The sequence below is a fragment of the Catharus ustulatus genome, chromosome 5 (genome assembly GCF_009819885.2).
Source record: "Catharus ustulatus isolate bCatUst1 chromosome 5, bCatUst1.pri.v2, whole genome shotgun sequence".
NCBI lineage: Eukaryota > Metazoa > Chordata > Aves > Passeriformes > Turdidae > Catharus > Catharus ustulatus.
Genome location: NC_046225.1, coordinates 6,630,262 through 6,640,828, shown reverse-complemented (window position 1 = coordinate 6,640,828; position 10,567 = coordinate 6,630,262). Strand labels below are relative to the sequence as shown.

The 10,567-nt window shown below is 40.9% G+C and overlaps 1 long non-coding RNA gene across 1 annotated transcript; it reads right to left on the bottom strand.

Annotated features, from left to right (window-relative positions):
* Positions 1-559: 559 nt before the first annotated feature.
* On the bottom strand, positions 560-4,329 carry LOC116996920. Its single transcript, XR_004418039.1, has 3 exons — positions 4,219-4,329; positions 1,635-1,744; positions 560-652 (listed from the first exon to the last, which is right to left on the bottom strand). It is a non-coding gene; the product is annotated as an uncharacterized LOC116996920 (long non-coding RNA).
* Between the last annotated feature and the right edge of the window lie 6,238 nt (positions 4,330-10,567).

The following is a 10,567-nucleotide window of genomic DNA, read 5'->3' as shown; positions in this document are numbered from 1 at the left end:
TTTGCAACCCCTTTGATTTTTTTATTACTGAGTTGAAGCCCAGACAAATTTACCTAACTGTGTGCTGAGGTCAAGAAAAGCCATCACAGACAGTACAAAATTCTTCTCTGCCATTCTTGGAAAAGAACCATTTCTTCAGGCTAGTGTTCTCCTAGGGAAGTGTAAATGCCTCCCATTACCATTAAGAGCACAGAAAGGACAGCTATTAAATATTAGACTAGAACTCAGGAGATCTTGCATCTAATTATACTTCTACTAAAGCATTTCTACATGACCTTGGGCCAGACACACAAAAATCTTTCTGTGCTTCAGGCTACCACTGGTAAATGGAGATAATGATATATTTGCCCCTTACAGCAGTGTTCTGAGGTTAAACTCAGGTTACTGTAATATTAACATTTGTTTTTCAGTATTGAAATGATAAAAGCACTTAAAGGCCTATTGCAGTAAGATTAGACAGGAGTCTGACTCTTTTTTTGTGTGCTTACCTTTCCACTAGTACATCATTTAAAGAAAAATAAGGGTGTTCTCTTGGAAAGCCTCTGCTAAGCAGCAGCAGGAAGATCCATGTGTGGAAGAGCACCCACAGAAAAAGAACATGCAGTAGAAGGAGAAGAAAGCTCCACTCCTGTTCTGTGGAAGATTGCAGAACCTACCAACAGAAGGGCTGAAAATGTGAGCTCAGTGCATTCTAAAATCAGAATTTCTCCATTATTAAAGGGGAAATGAATGCAGATGGCAACAGTGTAATATTACAACCTCTGCTCTGCCAGCTCCAGTTGCAAAGGGGATGTGAAAAAGTGGCACTAGCATGACATCAAAATCATGTTGTGAGGTTGGATTTTTTTATTTTTTGGGGGTTTTGGGTTTTTTTGCTTTTTTGTTTTGTTTGAGGTTTTTGTTGGTTTTGGTTTGGTGGTTTGTTTTTTTGGTTTTTGGGTTTTTTGGTTTTTTTTTTTTTGGATAGACAGAAAGTGAATTTACAGAAAACGCAATTTAGATTTGCTTTAACACTAATTTATAGCAGCAGTACAATTTGAGTTATATTGTACTATGGTTTCAATATTTCTACTGCCCCAAAACACTGACCTTTTTTATTCAAGTAGAGAGCTGTTTTCCATAAGGATTCTTATCCTTTCTGCATTATCTATAGCTTAGTAACACTTTGCAGTTCCCTGGAGTGCCAAGTTCTTACTTTAATAAGCTCTTGGTCTTTGTTTCATAGAACCTTATTTTTCCCATCCAAATCCTAACTTGGCAAAGTATCTACTGGTTATACAGTAAATATTCCATAAGGATGTGTTAAAAAGAAAAGGAAAAGCAGCCAGCATTTTACTTTCTCCAAGCTGGTTTTCTATCTAAACCAATGCCAAATATCTAACAGATATGGAATGTTTCTCTAGCAGCAATAAAAATTGTAAAGGGGTCAAAACATTTTCTTCCCTTTAAACCCAAGGGCTGCAAAAGCAAGGAATGATGTATGCTGAGGCTGGCTTTTAGCTGCTCTACAAAATGCTGCTTGCAACCTAATGTCTAAAATAACAAATTCTAGCTTTAAAAATGGTATTTAGAATGCTTTGCTTAGTGCTGTAGAGGCTATATAGACACAGGGTTGAAGATAAGGTTGCACATACCTGTTCAATCTCACTTCTGCAGCAGTTAAATCTGGGTATGGATACCAAGTGATTTTGAAACTCATTTTTTTCTGGACTGGAGTCTTGGTTTTCTTTGTCTTGGAATGTGTCTATAAATTAACACATTCAATTAAAATTACTAGAAATGTAAGAATTCCTTACCTGTTAAACTGGCACCATTCACCCAGGAACTGAATGACTTTTCAATGCAGTGAAAACCAGTTCTTTCCCATCTCTGACCTGAATGGAGCTCATGAAGAAATAGGACACAGGACTGTGATGAGCCAGAGGTGTTGGGATAGTATTTTTGCTTAATTATCAAGAAAGAGAAAGAACTAACTTCTGGTTAGACAGCAATAATGAAGTGAGTGTGTGTGTGTGTGTGTGTGTGTGTGTGTAAAATGCCTTCTCTCTGTTGTACAGTTATTCTTTGGTTCAGGGAATTACAGTAATTTCACAACCATAAGGCGCACCGGACTATAAGGCGCACCCCCCGGGAGCCGGCACATTTTGCAACTTTGTAGATCAGATAAGGCGCACCGGTCTATAAGGCGCACCGGGTTTTTTTTTGCAGCGAGGCTCCGCCCCCAGCTCCTCCCACGCCCTTGCTGGCCGAGGCCCCGCCTCAATCCGGTAGCCATTGGCTCCCGGGCCGGCCTGTACCCGGCAGGGCCGGGCTATGCCCACCGCCGCTCCGTGCAGCATCCCCAGGGCCCCGCTGTTCTGGGAGTTCCCTGGCGCTCCGGGTGACCCAATGCCGGCAGGCTTGCCCCGTGCCGCCGCTGCCCCGATTCTGGCGGCTTGCCCCCTCTCCACGTGGCAGCCGCGGTGATTCCGGGGGTTTTCGCCCCGCCCGCGCGGCGACCACCGTGATTCCAGGGGCTTTCGCCACGCCCGGGCGGCGGCCGCCGTGATTCCGGGGGCTTTCGCCCCGCCCACGCGGCGACCGCCGTGATTCCGGGGGCTTTCGCCCCGCCCGCACAGCAGCCGATCCGATCCCTGCGGCTTTCGCCCCCCCCGCGCAGCAGCCGATCCGATCCCTGCGGCTTTCGCCCCCCCCGCGCAGCAGCCGATCCGATCCCTGCGGCTTTCACACCCCCCGCAAGGGAGCCGTCCCAATGTCGGCGGGCCAGCCCCACGCGGGGGTGGCCCCGAAGCTGGCGGGTCCGCCCCACGCGGGGGCGGCCCCGATGCCGGCGTGGAGGCCCCGCGCGGGGGCGGCCCCAATGCCGGTGGGAAGGCCCCAAAGCCGGCGGGTCCACCCCGCACGGGGGCGGCCCCGATGCCGGCGGGACGGCCCCACGCAGGGGAGGCCCCGATGCCGGCGGGACGGCCCCGATGCCGGCGAGGAGGCCCCGATGCTGGCGGGTCCGCCCCGCGCGGGGGAGGCCCCGATGCCGGTGGGGAGGCCCCGGGGGCGGCCCCGATGCCGGCGGGACGGCCCCGATGCCGGCGGGACGGCCCCGATGCCGGCGGGACGGCCCCGCGCGGGGGAGGCCCCGATGCCGGCGGGGAGGCCCCGAAGCCGGCGGGCTCTCACTTCCGGGGTGGCAAATGTCGCAACTTTGTAGATCAGATAAGGCGCACCGGACTATAAGGCGCACTTCCGGTTTTGGGGGGAGATTTTAGTCAAAAGGGTGCGCCTTATAGTCGTGAAATTACTGTAATTTAAATCACACTTTTCCTTTAGTGGCTACTTCAAATGCCTCCTTTTACGTTCCTCTGCTTCAGAAGTTTGAAGTGTGGCTCTCTAAAGATCTAAAGGCCAATAGCTAGAACTGAGTCAAAACCACTTGTATCCTGAAAACATGAAAACCAAAACACTGGCTTTGCTGAAACTGTGTGCTGAGCTCAGCAGGCACTTGTTTAGATTGGGGGACCAAATATCAACCACTTCCCTCCTTGGAGAAGCAGGGAACTTCTCATGAAAAGAGATTAAAACGAGAGGACTCCTCCACAACCTTAAGCAGTTTTTCTTTTCTGACTGCTTGGACAAGCAACAGGGAGGCAACATGGAACCCAAGTGATGTTTCTGCATGGACCACAGGGTGAAGGGCAGCATTTGTAACTGGGAACTCTGCATGTGCTCAGCAGATGCACCAGGATGAGATGTAGAAGGAGGCTGCCTGTACTGCATTTTAGACATGTCATGCCTAAAATTCCAGACCCTGTGTGTCTAAGGTCAGATATTTAAGATTATTGGAAACATCATAGTTCCAGCCTCAATCACTTCGAGCCTCCCTAAAGAACAGGAATAGCAATATGATGATGGATAAAAAAGAATTGTGCATGTATAATAATGGATAAACATCAACAATCCTGTGATCTCTGTCTTATGCAATGCACTACACAACTCAACAAATCCGTGGAAAAAATGGCAAAGATTTAGTGTAACTAAAGAGCCTACCACATCGCTTAGACACCAGGAATGGTATAGCTAGAGGTCAGCCTTAATTCTCCATTATGATAATTCATAAATTTCAGTGGTTGAATGTATTCATGTAACAGAAAGTTTGTGAATAATTCTGAGAAGTGTTTTAATAATTCACACTGACATAGATGCACTCATAACTTTTTTTTTTACGTCATATTCTTAGTGTATTCCTCTCTATTTTACTTAATTTCTTCTCTCTTTCTTGCTTGTATTTTTCCAGGCTCCTCCTTTTCTTTCCAAGCTTCCACACTTAAGTCTCAGTAATCTGTACTGAACACAAATAAAGCAAGGGTTTAATAACTTCTAAAATAAACAACAATGACCTTCTTCCCCCAGCTGCCTTTCCCCAGGAAAAATGAGATTGAGAGGGTTCATCTAATGGTACCAACTCTTTTTATCTACTTTTTATTTCAGCCTGTAAAGTAGTACTATGGATGGAAGGAGATAACTTATATGACAGGGTTTCTGGTATAAAGGGTTTCTGCTTCCTTTTGTAGCAACCCCTCAGAGAAACAATAAGTGAAGCAAAGAGATAGATATTCTACTGTATTAAGTCTCTAAAGTGCAACCTAAAAAATTTACTTGTACCATGGTACAGCCTCCTCCAAAAAAGCAGAAACAAGAGGCAGATTGTACTTTACAATGTCCCTGAAAATAGAAAAAATTTTGTAACTTTTATGTTTCTGGCTTTTTTATCCAAATGTCTCTGACTCCCAATTTCATTTTAGATGTGCACTGCATTTCTCACCTTTCTCCTTTTCCCTCCCTTGACAAGCACTAATTATTTGTATGCCACACATTCCTGAAGGGCACACACTTTTTCACGGGCGAACAGAGACAAATATTTAAAGCCGGGGTGAAAACAGGAAAACATTTATTAGCCCCCAAAGTCAATGCTTTGCAGGGCAGAGTTATTATAGGCAGATCTCTGCCTATAATAAGCAGAGATCATGGCAAAAGGAGGAGCAGAGGACATCCAGCCTCTTCCAACATGCCCAGCTCCCCTCATCGAGCAGCTGTTTTGGAAACCCATTAGAACAATGTTATAGCCATTCCTGTAGGTGCCAAATGCTACCTAATAAACATAAATAAGTCTAATAAAGGAGGAGCTTAGCTATAAACCTTGGAATATTTTCAGTCATATTTTCTGTCAGCTCAGTCTGCTGTCATTTCAGAAAACTCTCTGATTCCACTGCATAGAGTAGATATCTCCATAATTTAAGCTCTAGTTATCCATTACAGAACCAGCTTGAGACAATGGAATTGACTAAATTGAGAATTAAACCATGAGAAAGAGAAAATAAGGTTAGCATATTATTCTTTAATTACATTCAATTATATTACAGTTAATATATATTGAAATTATTATTTAATTTCAGATTAAAATGGAAAATCATTTTTCCTTTGGGCTTATGGTGTTGGCACCTGAGACATTGATTTAACAACAAAGAAAGGAAGTGGTAAATTATGACTGGATTGCAAGAAAACAAAAACTTGTTTTATATTTGAGTCCTTATGAGTTAGTGAATTCAAGTAAAAACTTCACATTAATCAGGCCAGATCCTGAAGGACTTATAATATTTGGGAACTGTAGATGATCAGTGTGCTCACAATTGGGTGGTTTTCTCTCCTCCTTTGGGTGCAGGTGTCCCTAAATCCAGGTGAGGCATCCAGCTGAAGATGCACAGGAGCAGTACTGAGATTCCCTACAGCTGATTCAAAAGCCACACTCACTGAATGAGCTGGACCTTCACTACAATAATAACAAAGCATTTGCTACTTATCTTATGTCTGTGTTCAGTTGATTTTTCCACATGAGCTCCCAATAATGCTTTATGGTCTTCAATAATTAAAGCTGTAGATAGCAATGCAACTGTAAGGATCTATAGATCTGCAGATTGTTTGAACCACAGCAACAACTCCTTATGTTCACCACAATAACATTCAATTAGCTCTAATAAGTGTAAGTTTTAATGTTTAACCCAATGCCTCTCCAAGGATATGCTTGCAAGGAGGTGTAGCTATTAGCTGGTAAAATATAACCATCTGATTAGGACAAATTATTTTCAAAACATAACTGCCATAAAAAGCTAGAATGAAAGATAAATTGACAGAACAACTGCTGCTATATTCTATTTTCAGCATTGTAAGTGGGATATTATACCATAATTTATTTTAATGAGTAACAATTAAGAAATGGTTTCTCAAGTTGCATGTAATTTCTTTCAGTTATTAGTTATTAGTTGTTCGTGCATAAATGTGTTTTAATATTGGTTTATGTGAGCTCTAGTAAGTGATTAAAGCCTTTCAGTATATCAAATTTTTTTGTTTGTTTGTTTTGGAGTTGTGCATTGCAGAGACAATTCTAGCACAAGGCATTTATAAGAAAGAGATCAGTAAAACTTAGAGAGATATTCCTTCAGTATTACCAAAAAATATGCAAAGCAATATGAGAAAGATACCAGAGAAAATCCTGATATGCTTCACACTGAGTTTTGTTTTATCCAATTGCAGGTATGGTTTAATGGCCTCTGTCTTAATGAAATATTTAAGTTAACTTGCCTGTAGAGTGACTTACTATATACTACATATTCTTCCACTTTATTAGGATAAAGAAATATTGTCATGGGAGGCTATGCTAACAAGCCTAGACATTGCTTGTATTGTTAAAGAATAAGTTCACATCTCAGAGGAGCATAAAGACCTGGAGAAACTGGCACCTCTTTAACTGAAAAGGCATTCTACTTATCTCACAGAAAGCAGCCTATTTTGTGCTAAGAAGAATGGCTTGGAACAGCCTCTCTGCTATCAGTCACTGATATAACACAACATTTGTTTGCTTGCTCTTACCCAAGCTGTGGGGTCACAGGGGGAAGGAAGCAAATGCTGAACAATTCTCTTCAGAAGGCAAACACCAACCTGACCTAATGTAGTGCATTGTAACCCCATCAGTATGACTCTCAGGGGAATCAATGCCTATTCTTACAAAATCATCCACGGAAATGTTTTTAATCGGGAGATAATGAATTATCTCAGTACAGAGAATTTTCTTTTTGTAAACTTACAGTATTCTGTCAGATTATATTGATGTTCTTTAGGCCTCTATGCATCCAGAGACTTAAGAATAATGAATAAACCTTTGAAGATTATTTTGATAGTTGAACTGTAGGTCATTAAAATTAGATTAAATTGCTTCAATAAACATGGATATTTCTAACCACTGTGCATATGTTGCTTTTGCTATATTTTAAAACATTTTTCTTATTCCAGTTAGGTTCAGCTGTCTCAAAAGAACACCTCACTGTAATTAGTTATTTCTACTGCAACAACCTTTCAGGCTGGTAAGTAATGCACAGTGATTTACAAACCACTCTTAATTACAAAGAGTCTTTGTGGCAGTTGGATAATAAATAAATGTCAATTAGGATCACATTTCAGTGTCCTATAGACCTGCATTTCAGTAGAAATCAACAACTTTGTTTGAGCTATGCAGAGAGGTTTGGTACTTGGGTAATTTTTAACTATTAAAAGAACTGAAGAAAGGAATAAGAAGCATTTAATTTTATTGTTTCTAAACAAATTGAGTTTTGTCTGGGTAAGACTGCTGTCATCAGCATGAAGGTTTCCTGCATGCCAATTCTCAGGATGTCAGGGATGCATTTGTGAGGATTCTTTACTTGTTTTTCCATTGCAATGAAGCAAAGCCTGTTTTGTGCAGATACAAGGTTGACTAAATCCTTCTTAAGGCAGCAGCACAGAGTACATGAGCAATGCAACACAAGGAGCATTACAGTCTGCATAACAAATTTATCGAAGCCCTTATTTTCCTGTACATTTTAAATCTTTTCTTTTCCTGCTGAAGATTATATTCATCCTGAAACATTACCCTTCAAGTGTTAAAATGACAAGTGCTGATGAAGGTAAAGCTGATCAGCTGCAAGACTCCCACTGCTGAACATTATAAAGTTTCTGTTGTTCAAACAGCTCAGTTAATTATCCAAATGTGAAGGATATCAGAAGGGGACCTGCTGAGCTTTACAGCTGACTTCCAGGGAATTATCCATAATAGAGCCGTTATAAGAAAATTATGACAGACACAACGCACGGGGACCTCTGCTTACCTCCCTGGGGGATTTGTGCAGGACCTCATAATCAGAGTTAGGACTTTCCTCAGAATCAAAGGGAAGCTACACATTGCAAAGGACAAGCAGTCCAATCAACTTCATGGTTTTTTATCACACAAACCCAGAGAGGATTCTAGACTCATGCATATTAATTGCCTGCTGCAAAAAACCCAAAAATGACTGGCATTCCTCTTGCTCAAATTTAGGTTCTCAAAATTATTACCGTGCCATGCCCGCAGTTAAAAATGTAGCCCTTGCTGCTTCTGTGTGAGGTTTTTGAGAAGCCATAATGTCCCTTTAGCACAACCACTCATGATGGGTCTCTATGTGACAACAGTTTTGGCTTTTTAAGCTGTCACAGTCAACATTTCCTGAACCTGGGACATTTCGCAGCAAAATAATTCAGGTTGAGGAAGCTTCAGCAGCTACTGAAGAGTGTGAAAGAATGAACAGTACTGAGGTGAATTGAGTAAAACATGGAATCTGTTCAAATCAGAAAAGCTAGAGCTTGAACAAATCTGCAAAGCACTGGCTGATATTGTAGCAGCTAAAGCTCTGTGACATCTTTATTTCACGATCACAGTCACTTGGGCTAAACCAAAAGACATCAAACTCTTTCTCACCCTCCCAGAACCCATAATTTGTGCACACACCATAGTGCTGCACTAGCACAATGCTGCTTAGTAATTGTTATTTAGTTCTACTGTTTCCAGTCATCACTCTCCAGCACAACTGCAGAGAATTTAATTTACCTGTGTGGGCCTGCCCTGGCTGGGGGAAATTGCACAGACTTGTGTTCCAGCCATGAAAGAGAAAACTGAAGGCACTGAGGAAGGTCCTACTGAGGAGTTAATCTGTAAAAATTAACTTAATTAGTTTACCCAAATTAAATAATTAATTTTCCATGAAAAACAGTGGGAAACATTAATACCATCATATCTTACACCAAAGTTCGCCTTTTTGAGAGGCCTATCACCATTGCATCTGGACACTATTAATTAATCATTTCTAGACATTCTTAATTTTTAATCTCTATTTGAATATTATTTAACTTTGCAGTATATGTTCTAAGCAGGTGCACCTAACAGCTTCTATGAAATAATGTGCAGCAGAATGAGCAATTTGAGGTGTGATAATATCAGTGAAAATTATGCCCTGCAATTATTACCTTAAAGTCATAAATAAGATGGTGTGATAATGGAATAGTAATGGAAATCACATTTCCATAATTAAGATAATCCACATGCTGTGGTACCACAGGTTAATTTGCAAAATTAATTTGAGCTGATAAATGGTCATAAAATTGTCATTACATTAACCAAAACTAAAATCAGTGGAAGGTTTCTCTGATATAACCGTTCAATTTTCTTTCTTTTTCTTTCCTTCCCTTTCCTTTCTTCATGTTTTTGCAGATTTAGACACTGAAAATTACATAAATTTCTTTTCTATCAAAGACTGGAAAATCCAAGATGCTTTTCAGATTTTATGCTACAAGCGCCAGAAAAAGATTTTTGGAGTATTGTTCATTATTCATGAAAATTAAAATGTTCTCTTATTGGGAATACCTCAGTTATTTTGAGAGTGCCCAATTGTAATTTATGTCTCTTTATTCATTAATTTACCTTAAGGAAATATAATTAACTCTTTGTTCCCTGAGCCTTATACCTGAACTGCTCCTCCTCTGATTTAGAAAAGAAAGATGCAAAAGAAAACATCTTGAGATATGTGTACATTAATGTTCTGCCAAACACTGAATGGGAAGCTGATGTAATTTCAATGTGAACCTCCTCAGATGTCACTGTAGGCTGAGGCCAAAGTTCCAGGCAGCATTCTGAAATCAGAAAATGGCTCACAGCAGGAAGCTTTTGGTTTGTGAAAGAAACAATTACACTCTACTATTACTGGGAAACTATCCAGCTAAATAAAAATTAAATTTGTTTTAAATACAAAGAACATGTTTTAAATATTTGGACTTTAAAGTCACAGATGAAACCTCTCCATTCCATGTTCTCTCCAGCTCAGTAGATTTAGAGGATTAATTGATTCTTCCATTCAACCCTTGGGTCAAAACCCCAAACCAAACTACACCCACTCCTGAGCCTACTCTTTCTATAAAGGGGGATGTGTGTGCATGGATGTCAGGACAACTCATTTTAATAAAATGCTGTGTATTGTTCCCTAAACATAGGCCATCAACAGGAAAAATACATGTTATATAAAACACTCATATTACTTTAAAATTTATTTACACTTCAAACACTTTGCAAGGAGGAAAAAGCCTCTTCCACAGAAATTCAATTTCTGGAAATGAATCCTTGGCATTTCTAATCAATAGCCCAGCAATACAAGTATTCATTCACTCAGAACACAAGGCC